We start from the raw sequence: 24,409 nt of genomic DNA on the forward strand, positions 1-24,409 counted from the left end.
TATGGAAATTGTCAACATTTTTACACACATTCTGCAGTTTTCTTTCAGGTTTAGGCTATTTAAAACTTCTGCTTCTGCTTCTGCTTCTGCTTTTTCAGAAACCTTAGTATTCAACATTTCACGTCTTTAAGTAAAAAAAAATAAATAAATACGTTTTTTTTCTCATGTTTAGAAATTAGATGTGCCGTGACTTCTGACAACTACAACTAACAGGAAACAGCTTATTAAAACAACACACAGTGGAATGCAAATTTGAGGCTAAGTTTTAAACTATAAAAAAGCAGAACTGAATGGCTTTATTGCCATAAATTATTTACATGTATTCACATAAGCCTGTTTATATAAAAAAGTTGTACTCTTTAAAACATTTGTTTCTAAAAGTTATTATTACAGACGCACACACACACACACACACACACACACACATTCAATCTATTCATGAAAAAAAAAAACTTTAGTGTTTTACCAAATAGAGAACAGCAGGAGGCTACTTCCTCACATCATGAATGACTGCACTGTCTGGATCTGGATCTCTTTACAACTGGTTCTCTAAGAGTTTTATTACCAGAATATTATTATATTATTATTACCATTTTATTTATTTATTTTATTTATTTTTTATTTATTTATTTATTTTTTTTTTTTTTTTTGGAGAAACAGCCAGAAACACAGTTGTGCAAAACACTAGCAAAAATTGAAGTTATACATTTATGACAAACATTGATTTATGACAAAAAGCCATAAATGTATCAAATTACATCCACAGAAATACAACAACAAACACAAACTTGCAATGTAACATACATACTTTTGCACTCTAATCCAGTTTGTAGTACAAACACAGATCAGCACTTTCACACAATTGCACATGCAGTACCTTTTGTGATACTTCTGTTGCAAAGTTAACTCGTGATCTTGTATGTCCAAGAAGGGCTGGGAGTCAGGCAGAAGCATCTGTGACTTAAAATAGCATACTGATAAAGTCAGACAAAATAAAATACAAATTAATTAATAAATTACATAAAATATAAATTACAAATCTCATAAATGTATATTTTATTCACAATAGAATATAGATAACATATCAAATGTTGAAAGTGAAACATTTTGAAATGTCTTGCCAAGCACTGGCTCATTTTGGATTTCATGAGAGCTACATATTATAAAAAAAGTTGGGACAGGTAGGAGGACCAATTTGCAACTTATTAGGTCAATTGGCAACATGATTTGGTATAAAAAGAGCCTCTCCGAGTGGCAGAAGGCGTTTCTCAATGTCAAGGATACTTTCTTGGCAGGACTGGTCCTTCAAAGTCACTTCCTTCAGAGGCTAGGCGAGACTCTTCTTTAGCATTCGGAGAAAACGTAAATGGAACTGGCTAGCAAGTGCATGTAATTGCGTCATTACGCCAGTGAAAAGGTCCGTTTGAATAACGCTGTGAATGGTATCGTTAAATTACTTTGGACAACTTAACTAGTTATTTATAAAAGAAATGCTGATGACGCAACCAAGCTGACAATTGTTAAATGACAGGTCCGGTTCAGTTAACCATTTGTATTTGTATTTGTATAATTGACAATATCAATATGTCATGATTCTGCCTTCATGTCCCGACTTTTCTCTAGTCTTGAGGCAGGATCATGACAGACCCGTGTTTTGTGTACAAGCACATGGCCTTGTCTTTGGGCCATGTGCTTGTGTTGTCTCATTCCCTTGCCCCGCCCCCCTTGTTATCCTTGTCTTGTTGTGATTGCCTTATCTGTGCCACCTGTTGTCTCTTGATTAGTTCCCCTATTTAGATCCCCTAGTGTGCTCTGTCTTTTGTCGGTTCATTGTGTTCCTCACCTGTGATTGTGATTTGTACCTGTACTTCAATTGTGAGTGTTCTACTTATGTGTTCCTACCTGTCAGCCTCCTGAGATACCTTGTCCTAGAAACCCCTCTAAGAAGTCTTTGTCTTGCAGTGAGTGTTTGTTAGTATTTAGTGTTCAGAGTCTTTGTTTACCTTGTTTATTGTGTTTTGTAGAATTCTTTTAGTGTCTACCCTAGCCCTTGTTTTCCCCCTCGTGGGTTTTGTTTTTCCCCTTTTTGTATAATAAATCTTGTGTTCAGTACATCCTGTCTGCATCTGAGTTCGTCCCAAACCCATCCTCACAACAGAATGAACCGACCAAATAGGAACTCAGCAGACAGGATGTCCCCCACTCCTCAATCCCAATTGGAGTTCCGCCAACAGTGTTGGATGTCGTCCCCCGCCGAGAAGAAAAGGGTTGCCCTGCCATACTCGCCTGAGAACGAGTGGGTTCTCTACAATTATGCCCGGCTGTGGGAGAAGTTCTCCCAGGAGGCGCCGCAGGGTACCCCCCAGAGGTCCCAACCATCTACCCAGCTGCCAGTGATCCCCGAGGGTCATCTCCTGGCAGTTACTACACTGGGGGAACAGGCAGCTCCCTCCCAGAGTCCTGAGGCGCCTTCCACAGCCATCAGTCTCCCCAGGAAGCGTGGGAGACGATTGTCATGGGAGTCGGCTTCAGAGTCTTCGGCGTCCGAGTCTGCCCTGCCCGAGACCCAACTCCCCCAACCCACCTATGACCCAGCAGTGGCCCCTGCACCGCGGCCAAGGAGGAAGAGGAAGAAGAAGGGGCCTGCCGTTCCTGTAACCCTGTCTCCCCCTGAATCGGCGAGGTCTCCGGAGCCAGCGGCGGTGAGCGCTGGCGTGCCCGAGCCAGCAGCGGTGAGCGCTGGCGTGCCCGAGCCAGCAGCGGTGAGCGCTGGCGTGCCCGTGCCAGCAGCGGAGAGCGCTGGCGTGCCCGAGCCAGCAGCGGAGAGCGTGCCCGAGCCAGCAGCGGAGAGCGTGCCCGAGCCAGCAGCGGAGAGCGCTGGCGTGCCTGAGCCAGCAGCGGTGAGCGTGCCCGAGCCAGCAGCGGTGAGCGCTGGCGTGCCCGGGCCGGCAAAGATGAGAACTGTTACTAAGTCAGCAGTCACGAGGGCGGAGGAGAGAGCCGCGGCCGACTCTGCAGCCAAGGCTTTACTACAATCGGTCTCATCTCGCAAGGAGATGCCCATTATAATAGCTGTAAAATCTTTTTCTGATTATTTGTCCCGTCTTGTTCAGATTTTAGAAGTCCCCGTCAGTCCTGTCTCGTCCCCAGACCCTGTCCCCAGAAATCCCGAGTGTCCTGCCGTTGTCTCCCCGTGTCCCGTAGATGTCGTCTCCCCGTGTCCCGTGAGTGTTGCCCCGTGTCCTGCTGATGTAGTCATGTGTCCTGTTGATGTGGCCCCGTGTCCCGTTAATGTTGCCTCGTGTCCCGTAGGTGTCCCGTGTCCTGTTGTTCCCCCGTGTCCAGTAGATGCTGTCCCCCCGTGTCCCGTAGATGTTGTCCCCCCGTGTCCCGTAGATGTTGTCCCCCCGTGTCCCGTAGATGTTGTCCCCCCGTGTCCAGTAGATGTTGTCCCCCCGTGTCCAGCTGTCGTCTCCCCGCGTCCCGTAAGTGTTGCCCCGCGTCCCGTGTCTGCTCCTGTCATGTCCCCTGTCAGTTGTCCCGAGACCCCTCCCTGTCCCTCACCACCCAGACCTGCCCGTACCCCCCGTCGTCAGCCTTCGTCCTGTCCTCCTAAGATTCCTACCCCACCCACCCACCCTGGTCTGTCCCCCATGAACTTTGTGGTCCCGCCCCCTCCCCTTCCCTGTTTGTTTTTTTTTTATTTGTCACCCTAACCCTGTCATTGTCTATTCATGTTTGCCTTTGTTATTATTTGTCATGTCTTGTTGGTTTTTGTCTCTGTCCCAGTCAGTCTTGTCCCGCGTTTGATGTTCCCTTGGGGAGCGTCTGGAAGCCGCTCCTTAAGGGAGGGGTTCTGTCATGATTCTGCCTTCATGTCCCGACTTTTCTCTAGTCTTGAGGCAGGATCATGACAGACCCGTGTTTTGTGTACAAGCACATGGCCTTGTCTTTGGGCCATGTGCTTGTGTTGTCTCATTCCCTTGCCCCGCCCCCCTTGTTATCCTTGTCTTGTTGTGATTGCCTTATCTGTGCCACCTGTTGTCTCTTGATTAGTTCCCCTATTTAGATCCCCTAGTGTGCTCTGTCTTTTGTCGGTTCATTGTGTTCCTCACCTGTGATTGTGATTTGTACCTGTACCTCAATTGTGAGTGTTCTACTTATGTGTTCCTACCTGTCAGCCTCCTGAGATACCTTGTCCTAGAAACCCCTCTAAGAAGTCTTTGTCTTGCAGTGAGTGTTTGTTAGTATTTAGTGTTCAGAGTCTTTGTTTACCTTGTTTATTGTGTTTTGTAGAATTCTTTTAGTGTCTACCCTAGCCCTTGTTTTCCCCCTCGTGGGTTTTGTTTTTCCCCTTTTTGTATAATAAATCTTGTGTTCAGTACATCCTGTCTGCATCTGAGTTCGTCCCAAACCAATCCTCACAACACAATATGGTAGTAATTTGTATTGGCATTTAAACGTTAAACTTTACTTATATTTACTACAATTATAACAAATGTTTGGTAATGTAAATAAAAACCGTTAACGCTAGGACTCCACTAACGCTCAACATTTTTTTAACAAGATAGCAAAGGTGCGCGCATAGGATTGTGGGTGATTTGAGACTGCGAAGAGCTCAAAGGATACACATATGCATCCTTTCCTGTGTATGGCATATTTTTCGAAACAAAGGACTCGAAGGACTTGAAATTCCGAGGATCCTCGACATTGGAACAGTCCTTCGACGGATGCCACCATTTGTGCCATTTCGAATTTCAGCCGCCACCAGCCAATAATTTCCTAAGGCAAATTGAGCCGCCTTCTGATAAAGTTTGGCTGAGCCGGCTAGAATTATTTGCATCAAATAATAATTTTATCCTCGACATTGGAACAGTCCTTCGACGGATGCCACCATTTGTGCCATTTCGAATTTCAGCAGCCACCAGCCAATAATTTCCTAAGACAAATTGAGCCGCCTTCGGATAAAGTTTGGCTGAGCCGGCTAGAATTATTTGCATCAAATAATTATTTTATCACATAGAGACATACACTTACAAAATATATAAACAATACACGAGATCTATTTTCCCACTGGTTTCATAACAGCACAGTCTTGTGCTCGTTGCTACGATACACAGGCTCATAGTGAATTGACGATAGGGTGACCACCTGCTAATAAGCCCAAAGGGGGACAAGCGGTATGTTTCTGAGGGACAATGTGGGACACTGCCTTGCGCGGTGGTGCCCCCACCCCATGGGCAGACTCACTGATAGTGGTTTACCCATTTCTAGCTCACAGCACCTTACATGGTATATTAATAATCAGGCACGTGCAGAGGGGGGGGGGGGGGTGGGCGTTGGGTGCTTGAGCACGTGCCCCTTTGCCCCTTGGTGCCCAAAGTGCCCTTTTGTCAAAGCAAAATTTTCTCAAATTTTTTTTTTTTTTTTGTCATAACGTACCCTTTTGTGAATGCCTGCCCATGCCCAATCTAAATTTTAGTAACATTTCTGAATAATAATTTAGCCGTCAATAAGATGACCCACATGATGACCTTTCACCTGACGACGACTGGGAAGATTAGTCACGCCGTGCGCACATTTTTTAATTGCTAGAGGATATTTTCAACACCGCGGAAGCTGGTAAGTGGTGTTTAATTCTCAGCGAAGTGATTTTTATTTTTATTTACTTATTATTATTTTACAAGAACGACGTGATGTGAGAACATGCTGATATGTTGCAGTGTGTAGCTGTAGTGTAGAAGTAACGTTAGCATGCTGTTTGAGGGAGAATCGTTTCACAGGCATCGAGGGCAGAGGCGTCATGCCCATTCAAAGAGTTCTGGGCAAAGTGGATTTTAAATGCAGCTTCCAAATTCAACGCTAAATTCAAATCTGTGTTCGTTCGCTGACTGGCGCTGAGCCAGAGACAGACGCGTTCGTATAACGCTTCATGATAACCAATCAGAAACGATTCTGTTGCGCTTATAAATGCAATGGCCAATCAGAGACGTGCAGAAGAGTCGTCACTGAAACGCGGTGTTTTGTTCACTTGCTCGCTGACTGAATTATTTAGCGAATTCTCTCATCAGAAACAACAAAAGTGCAGATGTGCATAATGTAATGTAAAGTGCTTCAGTGATTTTAATGGGAGTTTTTGAGAGTGCCTGAACTCTGGCTAGACTGAATGAAAATGTTCTTTGATAATGTAAATTTTCTTTACTCTCTGTAAAATGAAAGAGTTAAAATAAGTAACTTACAATATTGTTATTAAAATTTACATTAAATGCAAATTCAGTCATATTGAAAATATTATATGGCACTTAAGTAAAAAGTCGGGGTATTATGTGTAGTTAATAGATTACACTACTTTTCCATATATTGATCAAATAACAATCTATAAAGGTGCAAAACGCGTTTACTTTCACGTTTGAGAATCGAGATATTTCCTGATATATTAAGCATGTTTAGAATTGTTTTGAATTAAAGGAAAAATAAATAAAACATAATCCTATATCAGTTATACAGTGCTTTCGTAGCATGACTTATACCCCCCAATGTGCCCCCTCAAAAACCATGAATGCATGACGCCCCTGATGTGTGGTGTGGTCTTTTTATGTTATTTGACTAAACTTTTATTATATTACAGTATTTATTTATTTTTTAAGGCTTATTCAGATTTTCTCATTGTCTGAATTATCATTATGAAAATATTAAAAACAATGCATGACGCCCCTGATCGAGGGGTGTGGTCTTTTTATGTTATTTGACTAAACTTTTATTATATTACAGTATTTATTTATTTTTTAAGGCTTATTCAGATTTTCTCATTGTCTGAATTATCATTATGAAAATAAAAACAATTCAGAAAGGAATTAAAATATAATTATATTTTAAATGTGACACAAATATATATTTTTTCTACAATAGCAACAGTGTTTACGACAGCAAGACCACTTTAGCCTGTAAACTCAATAATATCTCTCTGGAAATAAATTTACAAATATCAATGTCAATATAAAATGAATAATATACCTGACCTGCCATCAAAGTGCAGTGTCAAGGAGATGAATAACACATGTAGCCTGTCATTTGTTAACATTGCAAAGGTGTTCAATTTTAGACAACAAGAACTACTACAGTAATAATAATATTAATCACTATATTCCAGTGTATTAGTTGTTTTATGTTTTGTATCAACATTTAAGGTGGACTTATTGATTAGGTGCAAGAGTAGTACTGATGGTTAAAATAATAGATTAATGCTGAAATAGTAAATTGAGCCTTGTTCCTAGATGGACATAGAGTGGAAAGTAATAGATCAGATGAGGAGATGTAGATAGAGGAATAAAAGAGGAAAATGTAAGTGACAGAAAGAGAGCAGGGAACAGCAAGCCAGAAGACAGAGGCTGGTGAGAAAGAGGAAAATGTAGAGGCACAAGTGTTTTCTATAGGTTTTACTATAACAGCTGTTCTTAATTATTCTGTGGAACAGAGAAGAAAAAGGCATCAGGTTGGGACAATTTAAGACATTTCAGTTTCTTATCCCAGAGCTATTATTAGGTGGAAATAAATATTTTTCATTTTTTTTTACTTTTAAACTTAAAATTGTCTCTTCTAATCTGTTTCTTTTTCAAAAGTGCATCACAGCATTTGCTGCCGTATGAATACATAATCATCCATATCGACACATGAATCGACAAGGAATGCATCACAATATATTGTTGTACTGATATTTTGAACCGCGCTATTTAAAACTTGTTCCATGTACCCCTTTTATACTTCGAGCACCTGCCCCTCCAAAGGTCTCTGCACGGCCCTGTTAATAATGCCCTATTCCCCTAAACAAGTGTAATTGCTGATGTACTGTATGCTTACGACAGAATCGACAAATGCACTTCCAATTACGATTTACTTTAGCTATTTATTTTTCATTACAATTGATTCATTTTAAGAATAAAGTACTGCTCATATACAGCATTCGCATTAAACAAGAGTGAATAATTTGGAGGGGGGGGGCGGTGTTGGTGGCTGTTGGTTTGGGGGTTCTCTCATGTTTTTGCAAAGTCTGGGAAGCCAGAATGCACATGCATCAGCGGTTTTTTTTTTGTTTTTGTTTTTTCAGCGAACCGTGTCATCCCTATTACCTCAATAATCAATCAATTTCAGGCCTAAAACAATCATGCCCTAGCAGATGGAAATTAGTACATCTCATCACACCTACGCCCGCATTTAAATCAGTTGTATGGTCTGGTTTTCAGTCTAAAACAGTTGCGTCAAGTATAAATGTCTCGTCTGTTCCGGGATCGACTTAAAATGCTTCCAAGATCGAATTGTCGACCGCAATCGACAGGTTGGTGACTCCAAGTATAGATGGGCGACCAACTTTTTTTTGAGCAAGCATTGATTATGCGTGACACAGTCTCAATTTGTGGGACGCATGAATTGGGCTTCAAACGTTGTGCGCTCGCGCTACGCAGGACGGGTGGTCACCCTAACCCCGCCTCCTCACTAAGATGAAAGTTTTTGTCTTTTCCTTACTCAGAGTTGCTCTCAGATCGGTCCCAAATCGCTCTTAAGCTAAGACTCCTACGTAAAAGTTTTTAAGCTAAATTAAGAGTTTTCTGAGAGGATTCTTAGAAACTTTGTGAATACGGCCCCAGAGACCCAGGCAGTGTAGTTTAAAACAACAACAAAAACACTTCCACTTAAATTAAATCTAAGTTTATTTAAAGGGTAACTAAACCCCTGGTCAGAGTCTGACTCCACCCACTGGCAATATTTGAAAAATGCTGAAAAGCGGGAGATAGAGGGGACGAACTGAGGGCAGGGCTGAGCGGGTGGGGCGTGAACCTGGGACCCGCAGTGACGGATTGATTGACAGCTGCTATCAGAGTCACTAAAATGGAGAGTGACTGTAATGACGCAAGTAGCTTTGCAACAGAGTGTTCATCTGAAGTAGAGGACTTTTCTCGCCCACCTTCACCTGAAGTGGAAGAATTCGAGGTGTCTGTGGCCTGAGCCATATCAATTCAAGCTGCTGGCTCAAACTGCGGTCTTAACTCCCACACCACTTCGCTTTTCATCACGTGCTGTGTGGAGGAGCCCATTTCCACCTCCACTGCGTTGGAGAAGCAATCCCGCAGTTTGCACACTCCAGCTCTTGGCGGGAACTCGCAGTATTCCAGGCCAAGTATATGTAACCACTGGCACCTAATTTTAAAGTCTGCTGGAAAACTATGCAGTCCAGCAGTGCTGTCGCAACCAGCAACACTACACCTACGTACCACCCTGACCACTGTACTAAATACAGATAAATCTACACCAACTTGAAGCTATCCAAACTGATGCAATACTATGCTACTAACAACTAACAATGCTAATTTACTACATATAAAAATAATTTAAATAACTATATAATTGCTATGCTAAATAGATTATATAATAGTCTATCCTGGTCGTTTTCAATACTTGCAATTCCGAATCCTGACTCACTACAGTGTTATTGACAGAACAAGATGGTTTTTATACCATTAGTGTTCCTGTAGCTCAATTGGTAGAGCACTGCGATGTCGAGCGCAAGGTTGGGGGTTCGTATCCCCGGGAACACATGATAGGTAAAAATTGATAGCCTGCATTCACTGTAAGTTGCTTTGGATAAAAGCTTCTGCTAAATGCATACATTTTTTAATTTAATTTAAAATTTTATACTGCCAAGGGCGTGGTAGCTCGTACCAAGGGGCGTGGTGAGCTGGTAACTGCTTACGTCACCTGCCCCCACTTACGTCACTTGCCACCGCAACATCCAATAGGAAAAATCAGCTGCAGTAGCCACCGTTCAACCTGAAGAGGGCAGCACTCAGACGTTTTTACACCATATATTGTAGAATTAAAACACTTTATACTCAAATGTCAAAAAAGTTACTCGAATCAATGAACAGCACTAATAAAGCCCCATTCTTACAGATCATTAACTTAAAAAAGTTGGTTTAGGGTTTAGTTACTCTTTAAGAAGAGAATAGTATTTAGTATTAATGAACACACCTGACTAAATGTGATCTAATGCACCCAGCAATGAAGCCACCAGGCTGTGATCATGTTGTGTGACTTTGGCAGGCTTGGACATTCAAATTATTAATATTTTTGTGCCAAATTTAGTTGCTATGAGGCATATCAGGGACTGCTTCAATTGTGTTAACCTATGTTAAGTGAAAAATATGTTTGAATAAATTGCTTTAAACAAGTCTAGCAGTTTTGCTAAAGTGGGTCTTTGAAGGTCAAAGCATACACATGTTTATATGTGAAGCACAGCTGAAGAGACCAGAGTAAATCTTTATCCCAAAGGCTATTGGATTTTTTGCTAACAACATATCCATAAGGCTTTTATTAAAGCAAAAGAGACAGAGCAGGTGAATGATCGTTCCACAGTCAGCTCGTATGGACGAGGAATGCCGTCACCCGAGCGAGAGATGAAGAGGACGGTGGGTCAGATTGCAACACCGAGCAACAGCTTGCTCGACAGCCAAGACCAGGGAGATGAGAGCTGGAGGACTTCTATGAACACTGTGTTCACGAGACAGGAGGCAGAGAATAACAGCTAAAAGCACTGGAGCCTGATGACAAGACATGACACAACAAGGTAAGTACACTGACCAACTTGGAGATCAGAGCTATTGGTACGACTAACAACAGTCTGACAACGTACAGAGAAAAACAGGGAACTATAAAGGGAAGATATTAGAAGAAACAGGGATCAGGAGGCAAACAATCTAGGTAACAAGCAGAGAAACAAGGGGGCGGGGGAATCAATCAAACAGACACACGCAGCGAGCTGTCAAACCATCCAAACACACAACACACACCAAAACACTCAACCACAACCCCAAAAAGCAAGTGATTAGCCCAGAGACCCGACAGCCACCCAGCGCTCCAGGAAGGGGCCTACCTTATCGCTGACGGAAGTCCTCAATCAATGGGCAGTCCAGAATGGCCTGGGATGGCACCCAGCACCTCTCCTCTGAAACATAATCCTCCCAGTCCACAAGATATTGAAACCCCCAGCCGCAGCACCGCTCATCAAGTAATCTCCTAACCGTATAGGTAGGAGATCCAACCACAAGACGAGGTGGTGGGGAGGTGGGGCGATCACAGACAGGATTAAGGGGAGAAGAGAACACCGGCTTGACCCTAGAAACATGAAACACCAGGCGAACCCGACCAAGAGTAGGAGGCAGCCTAAACCTTATCGCCCTCGGATTAACCAACTTGGTGATGCGGAGTGGCTTACGAGAAGGCTCCCGGAGAGCCAGACCCTTGGTAGAAAACCAAACCCACTGACCACAAACATAAACAGGAGGAGAGGATCAGCGAAGATTGGCTGCGGTCTTGGTTCGGCCAGAGGTTCGGACCAAAACCCTCCTAACTTTCTCCCAGGTGCGACGGCAACTCTGGACGAAAGCTAGGGTGGATGGAACCACTGCATTGGGTTCCTGTGATGGGAACAGAGGAGGGTCATAACAAAAAGAACACTCAAAGAGAGAAATACCTGACGCGGCCTCAGGAAAGGTGTTTTGAGCGTATTCTAACCAGGAGAGCTGCTGGCACTAGGAACTCGGATTGTTGGATGTCAGACAGCAGAGCCTTCTTCCTAGATCCTGGTTGGCCGGCTCGCACTGCCCATTGGTCTGGGGATGAAAACTTGAAGACAGACTCGCAGAGGCCCCAATCTGTCTACAAAATTCCCTCCAGAACCGGGAGACGAACTGGGGACCTCTATCTGAAATCCCAGGTGGAGGGCAGTTTGGGCAGGGGAATGAAATTAACTGCATTGGAAAAGCGATCCACCATTGTGAGAATCACAGTGTTACCCTTCGACGGGGGAAGCCCAGAAACAAAAATCAAGGGCAATGTGTGACCAAGAGCTGGAAGGGATAGGGAGAGGATTGAGCAGACAGACAACAGGAGGGCGATTCACAGGCTTACATTGGGCACATGTGGGGCAGGCCAGCACGAACTGTCTAACATCCACGGCCATAGCAGGCCACCAAAAATGTTGTCGGATGGCAAACAAAGTTCTCCGAATATCTGGATGGCAGACTAACCTGGATGTGTGACCCCCACTGAAGGACCTCAGAGCGCAGTGCGCTCTCCCGGCACTTGCACCCCTTGACCGGCCTCCTCAACTCGCTGCTCGTTACCCCACCAAGGGGCCCGACCACCACCCCTTCAGGAAAGATAGCTTCGGATGCAATCTCCCCCCCTTGGGCCTTGAACAGGTGAGAGAGAGCATCGGGTTTGATGTTCTTGGGGGACGTGAGGGTGAGGGTGAAGTTGAATCTGGCAAAGAAGAACGCCCAGCGAGGCTGACGCGAGCTCAGCCTCTTGGCCGAATGGATGTATTCAAGGTTCTTGTGATCCATCCAGACCAAGAAGGGCTGCGCCGACCCCTCCAACCAGTGCTGCCACTCACCCAGGGCCAATCTCACCGCCAACAGCTCTCTATTGCCAATGTTATAGTTATGTTCTGCAGGGCTGAGACGATGAGAGTAGAATGCACATGGGTGGACCTTCCCGTCATGGAGGGAATGCTGAGATAGAACTGCACCAACCCCAATGTCCAAAGCATCAACCTCGACAATGAACTGGGCCTCAGGATCTGGAACCAACAGAACAGGTGCAGAGACAAAATGGGACTTTAAAATGTCAAAGGCTACCTGAGCCTCCTAGTTCAATCTGGAGGACACCTTAGTGGAGGTTAAGTCCGTGAGCGGTGCAGCGATCTTACCAAAATTACTGATGTGTCGCTGGTAGAAGTTGGCAAAACCCAGGAAATGCTGCAGAGCCTTACGGGAATCAGGGACCGGCCACTGGGCAACTGGTTCTAACTTAGCGGGATCAGGTTTAGTCCCTCTCATAGAAATGATGTGACCAAGGAACGTAACAGACTCAGCGTGGAATTCGTACTTCTCCGCCTTGACAAACAACTGGTTCTCTAATAACCGCTGGAGAACCCATCTGACATGCTGGCTGTGTAATTGGAGAGGGGGGGGGGGGATCAAGATATCATCCAAATACACAAAGACAAATTGATTAATCAATGTCATCCAACACGCTATTGACGAGTCCCTGGAAAACTGCCGGAGCATTAGTAATGCCAAACGGAAGAACCAAGTACTCATAGTGTCCAAATCGATGTTAAGCGCCGTTTTCCACTCATCCCCCTCAATGGTAGGCATTGCGGAGGTCTAACTTGGTGAAGACAAGAGCTCCCTGCAACAATTCAAAAGCAGAAGACATTAAAGGTAGGGGGTACCTGTTCTTTATAGTAATGTCATTCAAACCTCGGTAATCAATACAGGGGTGCAGGGAGCTGTCCTTCTAAACAAAGAAAAACCCTGCACCAGCGGGAGAGGAGGATTGACGGATGAGCCCAGCCTGAAGTGACTCACTTATGTACTTGTCCATGGCCTCTCTTTCAGGACCCGAAAGGGAATATAGGCGACCCTTAGGCAGAGAAGAGCCCGGGAGAAGGTCAATGGAACAGTCATAAGGGATGCAGATGTAGCGAGGTGGCCCGGGCCTTATTAAAGACCGCTCAATGGGTGTCCCAGTATTAGTGGAGCCCTCGGGGAATCGATAATATACAGTTCAATCTGCTCAAAATGGTTGCCAGCGATGTGAAGACTAACACTGGGTGTGACATGGGTGATGGTGGTAAGGGGACTGCCTGCTAATGACCATGCCGATACGGGACTAGCCAGAGGAATAAGCGGAATGTTCCAACTGTGAGCGGCTGCAGCATCACGGAAGTTCCCCTCAGCCCATTAATCCACAAGGGTGAGACCAGTGTGTGAATTACTCTGAAAGGAGAGCTGAAACGGCAGCAGAGTGCGTGCCCTGAAGTGCTTGAACTGTGAAAAGTGCCCACCAGGACTCTCCCCATCACTGGTGGGCCATGGCTTTTAATTGGCACTGAAGGGCGAAGTGACCTCCCTTGCCACAATATAGACACACCCCCTAAGACAGACGCTCCTGCTTCTGTTGTGGCATAAGCCGGAGACAACCCAGTTGCATGGGTTCCTCTTCCGAGAGCTGAAGGCTGGTTGCACTGGCCGAAAATGGCTCCAGGTGGCGCCACGGAGCAGAAGTTTGTCGATGTTTGCAGCAGCGACTGAGACGGCCCTTAACACGGAGTGCGAGATTTATCATGTTATCCAGCTCCCGCAGAAGCTCTAATGTCACGAGTGTAACAGAAACAGGTCAATTTAGCTCAAAGGGAATCATTTAAGATTTTAAAGGGAATTTGAACAGAATCAATGTTTCACGGCTGATCAATGAGACGCCCTGCGATTCACTGAACAAGCCGTTTAACATCAAATCTGCGCTGAATATTCATATTCAAAGTATAGTGAAATACTATCAATTAGCACAGTAACGATCGGCAGTTTAAGACATTAACTTGTAAGCACAAAACACAAGATACTTCTCTTTTCAATATGAATAGGGCTTTATTAGATAAATCTAAGACATATAAGCTAATCTAACACATAAACACACGCACACACACACATTCACACAAGTTCCAGGAAGATCGAAAGTTAGGGAAAGATGAGTTTAAGAGAGTGGAAATATGGAATCCCAGCAATACGTTAAATTGCATAGACATGAACAACCATCAATCACTTAATTAACGCTCGCATTGAGTACCTCAATGGGGTTAAAATTATATTAGATACACCAGCACAAATGTCTGAGGATACATTGCCTTGGTTTCCTGTGAAAGGGAGTCCCGTGGAAAGGGGTATCCCGGTGTCGCTGATTGGCAGGAAGTTCAGTAGTGGCTTAAGTGACGTCTTGGGAAGCCCGTGGTTGTTGGGCGTTGGCTGAAAGTGCAGAGTCGTGTGTGCTGGTTGAAGTTGAACGGGCACCCGAGGTCAGGCTTCGGAGACTCGACGTTACAAAACTTAACTCAGAACACGAAACTCTCAAACGGAAAAGAAAAGAAATAAAGTTTGACGAGACAAGGTTGTGTTCCTTCCCATCATGGCTAAGTAGCAGCAGGCTTGCTGCAGTGATGACTAAACAGCATGGCTAGAAGCTAAAGCTAGGTAGCAAAGCTAAAAGCTAAAAGCTAAGAGCAGGCATGACTAATAGCAGCAGCACAGCTAGAGACTAAAAGCAGACATGGCTAATAGCAGCAGCATAGCTAGAGACTAAAAGCCGGCATGACTGATAGCAGCAGCATAGCTAGAGACTAAAAGCCAGATTTTATGGTGTCCTAGGTATTTAAACTGGCCTGTTGGCCACACCTCAAATGCTGTCTTGACCAATCAGATATTGTCTGGGCTCGGGGGTATCATAAATCATATGTTTATCTTACCAAGCATGTGGTCCGAATTTTCCTGCCTTGCAGGGTCTAATTTTGGACATGATTCCTATTACCAGGTTATGATATATTTTACAAATAAATGATTGTCAGGACAATATCAAGCAAGCAGATTCGATCACACACATACAAACATAACTATGCATCATTAAGCTATGCCATAGTTATTAAAAAAAAACATACACAATAAGTGATTATAACATGATTGTCAAATGTGTGGGTTACACAAAAATGAATATGGAGTGAAGCGATGGACTGATTCATTTCTGATTCATTCAAGTCTTTTTGAGTTCATTCTGGTCCATATATATATGTACAAAAAGCAGTTTCTTTGCCATTCTCATGATAAAGAGATGTTCTGTGAAGACAGAGGCTTAAAGCCCCTCCCCCCTTAGGAATTTCAGTCTGGTTCTGCTCATACCTGTCAAGTTTTGGATTAGAAAATAAGGGAAATTTTCCAGCGCCCATTGCAAGCAGTCCCACCACCCCAACAAAGCTCCAGTGTCCCTTACATTTTAAGACAGGTGTTATAGCCCAAATGAAAACACAAAAGGGTATATATGAAGAGCATTTATTTAAAGGCTTATTTGCATATTTTCTGTTAATTTAACATTGCTTGTTTTTACATTTACATTTTATTTTAATTCCATACATTCTTTTCATTTCATATTGCTTTTCTTTTACAGTTTTTCTTTTCATTCACAACTTTTATTTTACTCTTTTAGTGAGTTGTTGTACCAATTTGTTGCAGACTTTGCATTCTTTAAAAAAGTAAATTCGCTGTCCCATTTATCACGGTATTTACACATGGGTTTTGGTTTTTTGGCAGGTGTGCCTTCACTCTCTATCATAGCATCCATTATCCGTCTCTGTTTTTTCTTTTGTTGTTGTTGTTTTTCCCACGTTATAACTCATGTCATCTGACCTCACACACCCCTCGCGACAGGCTACTACAGGTGGGAGTTATCGCGAGACTAGTGACAGAGCTCAGATTGGGAATGTTTTTATTATTATTATTTTATTAATAACGCAGGTAAAAAAAAAATAAAAAAAAAAATACGGGAGATTTACGGGAAAATACTAATACGGGAGGACGGCGGGAAAGAAGGGTAAAATACTTGACTTTCCCGGCCAAAACGGGATACTTGACAGGTATGGTTCTGCTAGGTGGGGGGAAGTCAACGGAAGTGTTTAACTCATGGGTTTCCATGTGATGTCCAGCGTTGCATTTCAATTACGAACAACAAATTTGACAATCTCTTCTGCGAATTAAAATTGTCAATAATTGTTCTAGTGAAGTTAATGTTGAAAGCTGTTGTGTGAACAAGTTGGTTGGTTGGTTATCTTGCTTGGTTCTTGTGGCACTAGAACTGATTTATGACTTCCTGAGGAATTCGGCTCTGTGTTTTATACACCACTTTGATAGACTCTTTAATTTGTCTGGTTCGACTCATATCTGTTGCATAGTTCGTCGGCAATGGCAATGTCCAGCCCCTCGAGAAAACCGTGTGTGCAGCGCACTCTCTTTTCAGCCACACGCCGCGGCTAACGTCTGGAACTGTATGGCATAATCTGTGACTGAGTTCTTCCTCTGTGACAGCCGTGATAACTGAGCCTCCGCCTCATCACCCTGAGTAGAGCGATCGAACAACTTGGCCATCTCTTGGCTGAAAAACACCAGCGAACACTGGGAGAGAAAGGCTTGACAGGCATTTGGATCGCCATCGTGGACCAGCGGATTGTTGGCATGAGGTTCGGAATCCTGGGACATACCGGTGCGAAGGCGGAACCCCAGCTCGAATTAAGAGTATCCACATCCTGTACGGTGGTGTTGAGCTGGGTGACATGCTGACCTAGTAAAACTCCCTGCTGTACGAGAGCCGAGCTAAGTGGATCAGATCCCACTGAATCCATGTTCTGGTCAGACTGTTCTGTCAGGGGAAACAGGCAAGATTCAGTAGCAGATTACACTGAGCTTTTATTAAAGCAAAACAGGCAGAGCAGGTGAATGATTGTTCCACAGTCAGCTTGCATGGACGAGGAATGCCATCACCCGAGCGAGACATGAAGAGGACAGCGGGTCGGATCGCTACACCAAGCGACAGCTTGCTCGACAGCCGAGATCCAGGAGATGAGAGCTGGAGGACTTCTATAAAAACTGCGTTCACGAGACAGGAGGCAGAGAATAACAGGTAAAAGAACTGGAGCCTGATGACAAGACACGACAAAGTGACACAGTCTGATAATGGACAGAGAAACACAGAGAACAATAAATGGAAGATATTAGAAGAAACAGGGACCAGGTGGCAAACAATCAAGGTAACAAGTGGAGAAACAAGGGAGGCGGGGGAATCAATCAAACAGACACACGCGTTGAGCTGTCAAACCATGCAAACACACACCAAAACACTCAACCACAACCCCAAAAAGCAGGTGATTAGCCCAGAGACCCGACAATATTCCAATAATTCAAATCAACATAGAAAATGTCAGTCAGTAACACACAGATTACATACCAGATTATGCTTCAGGCTAGAGTCCAGAGGTTTCAGAATAATAATTTGACATTATATGAAAGTATAAACATCAAAAATATTTGCTATATTTGACACAGAATGACAGAAATGTAGAAATGGTAAACTAAAGGTAAATATATATATATATATATATATATATATATATATATATATATAGTACAGACCAAAAGTTTGGACACACCTTCTCATTCAAAGAGTTTCTTTATATTTCTCTCATTCAAAGAGTTTTCTTTATATATAGGACAGACCAAACACACACACACAATCACACATATTTTTTCCGTTGTTTTGTGGTCTCAGAATCCATTCCATCACCTGCTGGGACTCATACACCTGGATGCTCCGTGAATCTGGATTCATTTTCTGTTCAATGCGCCATATTCTCTCAGCATACTGAACATTAAACTGCACATTGCATTTTTCTGTTCTTCTTTTTCATTTGTTATAAATAGTTAGAATAATGTGGAACAGTAGCTGTCCGTGTCCATTTTAATGGCTCACAACTTGTGGTCATTTCAACAGATCAGATCTCCAGTGGCTGTTTATTTATGTCCCGCAGCATTTTGTTGAAGGACTCAGTGACAGTGTGACTCACGGCAGTTCGTCATTCAGGACACGAAATTTAATCTATTGAATCGTCTTTATGGACACGAATTTCCCTTTTTTTTCGTGTCATACAGAACGACCTTCAATCTAATGTATTTCAATGGGATGTTTTTTTTTCGCGGCTGCACCTCGTTTTTCTTTCGAGAGCACAGTATTGTTTTTTTCTCAATTGTTATTAATTTTGCAAACTTTAAGGGCTACACTACCCAACATTTAATCAGGAGATTTTAAGCCTTTTTGTATTGCTTTATATTCGATAGGCCACTCAAAATGAATATATTTATTCGTGTCCATGGGGACGTCTTTCAATCTAATCTATTTGATGCACCTCGTTTTTCTTTTGAGAGTACATTATTGTTTTTTTTTTTCTCATTTGATATTCATTTTGCAAACTTTAAGGGCTACATTAATCTACATTTATTAAAGAGATTTTAATCCTTTTATTGCTTTATAATCTGTAGGTTACTCAACATTGTAAACCATCGTCAGTGCTCCTAACAGTCGAAATATAATAAATATATTTTTCCTGGATGCGACTGCAGAGCTTGAGTTACGGCTATCGCTGGATTCTTTATAGAAATAGAGCTCGGGCGTAGACGTCATGGAATGGTGCATTGTGGGTAACGGCGGCCATTTTAGAGGCATCGCAAAGCAGGTTTGTAATAAGATAATAGCCAGTCTCCAGAAAAAGTTATAGAACGTGACAAAAAAAGTTGCCTATACCTATACGGACAAACTTAATAATGAAGCCAAACAACGCTAATAAAAAAAAAAAAAGAGGTTGTAGGCGGAATCGATCCCTATGAACACATGAAAGTTTACCAAGCCTCAGTTTCCCTGATAATTTATCCTACCAGGTCTGTGGAGTGAGCGCTTACACCTCCGATCAATTTAAAAATGTCACTTTCACTTTTTAAAAAGTCACTGGAGGCTCACCTGCAGATCATAAATGGATCTGCAAATTAAACGTGGAGAAAACAATATTTTTCACTAAGGAAATGTTAACATTAACCAAGCATCAGTGGTGACACACACACACACACACTTATCAGATTCTGCGAGCTATGAAGCTTGTCTATGCGGGTTTGTTACACTTCAGGAGTAATTACTCACCTATCATACTTGCAAAAATCCACCGTTTTCCTCCGGTAGTTCTGTAATCCGGTATAATATTGACGAACATTCACCTCAGACACAACCCACCATTCACCAAAACAAGACGCTTAACTTCCTATTTTGAAGTTCGTTCCAGTTTTTTTTTTTTTTTTTTAAACAAGTTGTTCAAATTTGTTAAATACAGTCAGCACAAAAATATCAAAAAGCAAATTAAGTTCAGGATTGGGTCAAAAGAAAATGTTTAAACAAAAAATACAGACACTAAACTGACTCCCTTACTGGCCAAAAACTAGAGAAAACGTAATGTGTTTGTGTCTGAGTTTGTGTGTGTGTATGTGAGAGAGAGAGAGAGACCATACACAACATGTCTCACCATAACTATGTATTATAATATTATCGAAGGTGATGGTTTCCCTCCGTACAGTGGCGACCCAAGCCATCTGACGCCTCTTGGTGATTTCAGACACCTTGTGTTTTTTTTCCAAGTAGGAAAATGTTGAAAACTAATATGATTCACGAGGCGTTTGCCCTGTCGATCATGAAACCGATTACAGCAGTTCACAATACAGCAATACTGAACCATTTTCCAAAAAATAATCAAAATTAATGACCAAATGACCAACGTTACCTAATGCCTACTATACAGTACATCTACTTCTGTACCGCGATTCCCACAATGCATTGCGACGTGACGCAACGATCCCGACCTCTATACCGGGTTTCCATCGGTTTAATGTGTCAAATCTTAGAGTAGCCTAACTACATTTCCCATGAGCCTTATCGACCGTTACAATGCTGAAGACGACAGATGAAACTGCGGACGCGCCGCCGATCCTCTTTTAATGATATCCTCATCTTTTTTCAACACAAACGCAAAATTGTGCTTGATAATTCAACAATACTATGTTATGGCCATCAGTTTTATTTGTTTCCAGCATTACCCATGATCATCAGCTTCCGTTGCTATGGAGACGGAGCCAGCCCGCTTTGCAATTGGGTGATTTCTTCGGTGATTTCTCATTGCGCTCAAACCACTTTCCAGGTAAGTTAAGTTATGAGGCTCCTAGATTCATATGACGTGGCGATTACGTTTTGCTTAAATGCTATACAAATTGTTGTCTTTCTTTGCCAGTATAGATTCACATTGTTTACACGTTAGGGCAACGAATTAAAGCCCGTCCATGGTTTCCTCATTATCAGAAAAGAAACCTGTGAAATTAGGCTTGCTAAATGGCTAGCCAACTTTAACATAAGATAACAATTCCAGTTATCTAGATGATGTCATTTTATTTCGATCATCGTGGTTCACACACAACGTCACTGTAATGTGTCAGTAATAAAAATATTATAACTTGATCTAACTTTATACAGCACATAACGCTGCCTTTAAATCTGGGATGACGAACTCCAGACACATGTTAGGGGCTTTACAAATTACGCGCCTTTTTTTTTTATTACGCGCCTTTTCACGGTCGCAGAGGAAATTGGAACAACGTGAATATGTATCCATTTATCTTAAGTATTTATTATAAAATGAGAATCACTCACTATTAGGGTACACTTTTTAAATGATTATATCAACATAATACTACATAATTAACATTTTCTGTTGTTCTCCTTGCAGATCCTGTCAAATTCATCACCTGTCCTATAGCTACACCTGATTTTTAAAACCCAACGGCACTTTTAAGAGCCAACCTCTATCTCTTTTTTTCTATATCTTACATCCTCTCTGTTCTTAATATCTATATTTCTGTCCATCTCTTCAAACTTTATCTGTCTCACATCTATTGCTCTTTCTTTTCTCCCTTTCTGTCTTTGTCTACCTTTCTTACCCATCTTTGTCTGTCTGTCTGTCTGTCTGTCTGTCTGTCTGTATCTGACTGCATTGCAATGGCCACCAAGCATAAACTTGATTCAAAGGATCCCCACTACAAAGAGGGGAGACGCATGGCTCTGGAGCTAAAACATGAACACATTTTAGCTGAAGCCAAGGTTAGAGTTTTTGTACACCTCAATCATTTTATACTTGAACATAACAAATTAAAGTAAAACATGATGAGGAATGTGTAAGAATGATGAGTGCAGAAGATTTAATACAGGTATATTGCATGATGCATCCTACCATGCTCTGTTAATAAGGGAATATAATAATAATAATAGTATATGCAGTTCCATCCCCCTGAGTTACAGAGACTTGGAGAATCTATTCCAAGGCTCATTTAAGCTGTTCAACACCTTACTAACACACTATGTTGTGTTTTCCTTTCACTAGTTACCTGCCCTTTTGGTTACAGTCCTTTTAAAAACATCAGTCTTACAGGAAATATTCACTCCAATACACAGAGAGCAGCTGATGAGAGAAAACGTGTACGAGACCCTCCACACACCTCTAAAAGGGACTCTGTAGGACGTGGTAAGCCAAGGGGAAGGCGAGGAGGGCGACGCCATGCCTCTGCTACAGGTTATATTTGAATTATTTGACATTTGTAGGAATTTACTATGACCAACTCAAATTAGAACAATGTAATTGTTTATTGAGAGTTAAAAAATTCAAATATCTAAAAAGACATTAAAAAGTAGATAAACCTTTCAGTGACACTATTGTAGAAGACACTGCCAAGTACTTAACAAACGTATGTCTGATTTCATAAATTGTTTAGTATATAGGTTGAAAAGAAGAACAAGAATGGAGTGTGATAGCCTAACTTGTTCTTATTCTTCTATGTCTTGTTTTACAGCCACATATCCCACGTTTGAGTGCTCCCTTTCATCCAGTGTTGAGGTTCCTTTTACTGCAACCTCAACTAAACTAAATCCTCAAGAGGAATTTGGTAATTCACAGTGATTAATTTATGCAAGTACAGTAAATAAAAAAAATGTTAATTCTAATACTGATCAGTTGACTTTTAATTGTTTCTTACCTACAGTAAATTATCCCTTACCGCTTTATTTTTGTATTTTCTTTACAGAAAAAAATATGGAGAGGCTCTCTGACATTTTGGCGTCATGTCCTTCTGCTGGTCAGCCTCAAAGTAGCTCTGCATCATCATGGTCTTTTCGGCAACAGAAAGCCTCAGAGCGCTGGAAAGAAGCAAGACCATACCACCTAAAATGCCTTATTTCAAAAGAGGCTGTTGGTCATCCCGTGTGGCCTTTGCAACAAGCCTGCTGTTATTAAGTTGGTTTTCATTAATACCAAACTTTAATTGCCCAGGGTAGGTGACATGTCTTTTGGGATGGGAGAAGACTTAGATACCCAGATGAAAAACACATTAATGAGAAAAGTAAATCTAGGACCTTCTTGCTGTGAGGTGACAGTGCTAAACATTGAGGCACTATTTAATCCTATACAATAAAATCAAACCTAGTAAAAGTGAAGTAGCTTAAATAGACTGTACAGTACTTTATATGAGTTATTCACCTGAAATAATGTATTATATTATAATATTGTTTTCTTTTCTCCCTAGGTGCAGAGAGTGTCTTCCTGAGGAGTGGTTCTGTGGGGACTGTGATGTATTGCATCACAAAAAACAGCCACTCCACAACAGGGAATGCGTGATTCGTGGTTTTTTTGAAGCCATTCCTCCAACCACATGCATCATCAAAGGGGAAGCTGGATTTTGCACCCATGAGCAAGGTACGTTCTCACGAAAGCTTTAATTTTGCTGTTCAATGTGTGTCTGCAGACAGTTACAGATAATCTAAATGATTGGTTTTCCTTCTTTTTGCCAGCTTGCATTTTGCCAACTGTGAAGATGCCAGACTGCTCCTGTGGAGGCACAAACTTCACTGTGTTACCAGGCAAACCAGTGATTTTAATTACCATCAATGGTAAAAAAAAAAAAAATATATATATATATATATATATATATATATATTAACATTTTTATTTGTAGATTTGATGTTTTTCACACTAGTGTGCTGTGGCATTGGGCTTACAATTGCAGAAGTGTCAAAACATATGGAATAGCACATGATATTGTTATTAACTGAAACAAAGACAGATTTTTATTTTATTTTTGTCCTTCACAAAGAAAAAACATATAACCATCTTTCCAGCATGATGTCCAATCGCCACAGCAGTGTGGAATTTAGTGAATTAGAAAATATGTATATATTATAAAATTATAATATAATGTGGGATTATAGGAACTTGTGCAATATCTCTCAACCATTCACAATGTGCAGAATTAACTAAGTGTTGTAAAATTAAGTATGTGGTAAATGTGTATTATATTTTTAATAAATATTTTGTTCCAAGGGCGTTTTGACTTGCATCAGCCACTGTATGAATGTCAAACATGCCAGCAGCAATGGACCCCTGACTTTAAAGACCTCCTAAGAAGTGGATATTGGCCAGCCTCCATCACCAATTCCACACTTTATACCCTGGACCTCTTGAGCTCCCTTCAGGAACTCAAGATCATATCTCCGGGATTCTCCAGACAAGCCTTCGCAAAGCTGCTGGAGCATCGGACTAAGTGTGGAGGAAGTGTAAATGTTAATACCATTTTATAAAAAAATAAATAAAAATAATCTATAAGACCACATCACAAATAATATTTCATTCTATATATTTTCCAGTCTGGACCTATCAACGGCGATGCACTGCAGCGCAGCTTTTTAGAGCTTTCATATGCATCATTTGAGGAAGACCAGCTCTGCTTTGGTGCTCCTTTCACCTGCCCAGCCTGCACACCAGAAATGTTGGCTGTTTCAGCAGATGGAAATAGAAAGCTATATCGCTTTCGCTGAAACGGAAGGTGATCTTTCTTCCAGTCTT

At 42.1% G+C, this 24,409-nt stretch overlaps 1 protein-coding gene across 3 annotated transcripts in view; it reads right to left on the reverse strand.

Annotated features, from left to right (window-relative positions):
• LOC128025993 (phospholipid scramblase 1) overlaps window positions 1–24,409 on the reverse strand; it is a 104,306-nt gene that overhangs the window by 29,822 nt on the left and 50,075 nt on the right. The gene's annotated exons all lie outside the window — the stretch shown is intronic.

Source organism: Carassius gibelio, chromosome A2 (genome assembly GCF_023724105.1).
Source record: "Carassius gibelio isolate Cgi1373 ecotype wild population from Czech Republic chromosome A2, carGib1.2-hapl.c, whole genome shotgun sequence".
NCBI lineage: Eukaryota > Metazoa > Chordata > Actinopteri > Cypriniformes > Cyprinidae > Carassius > Carassius gibelio.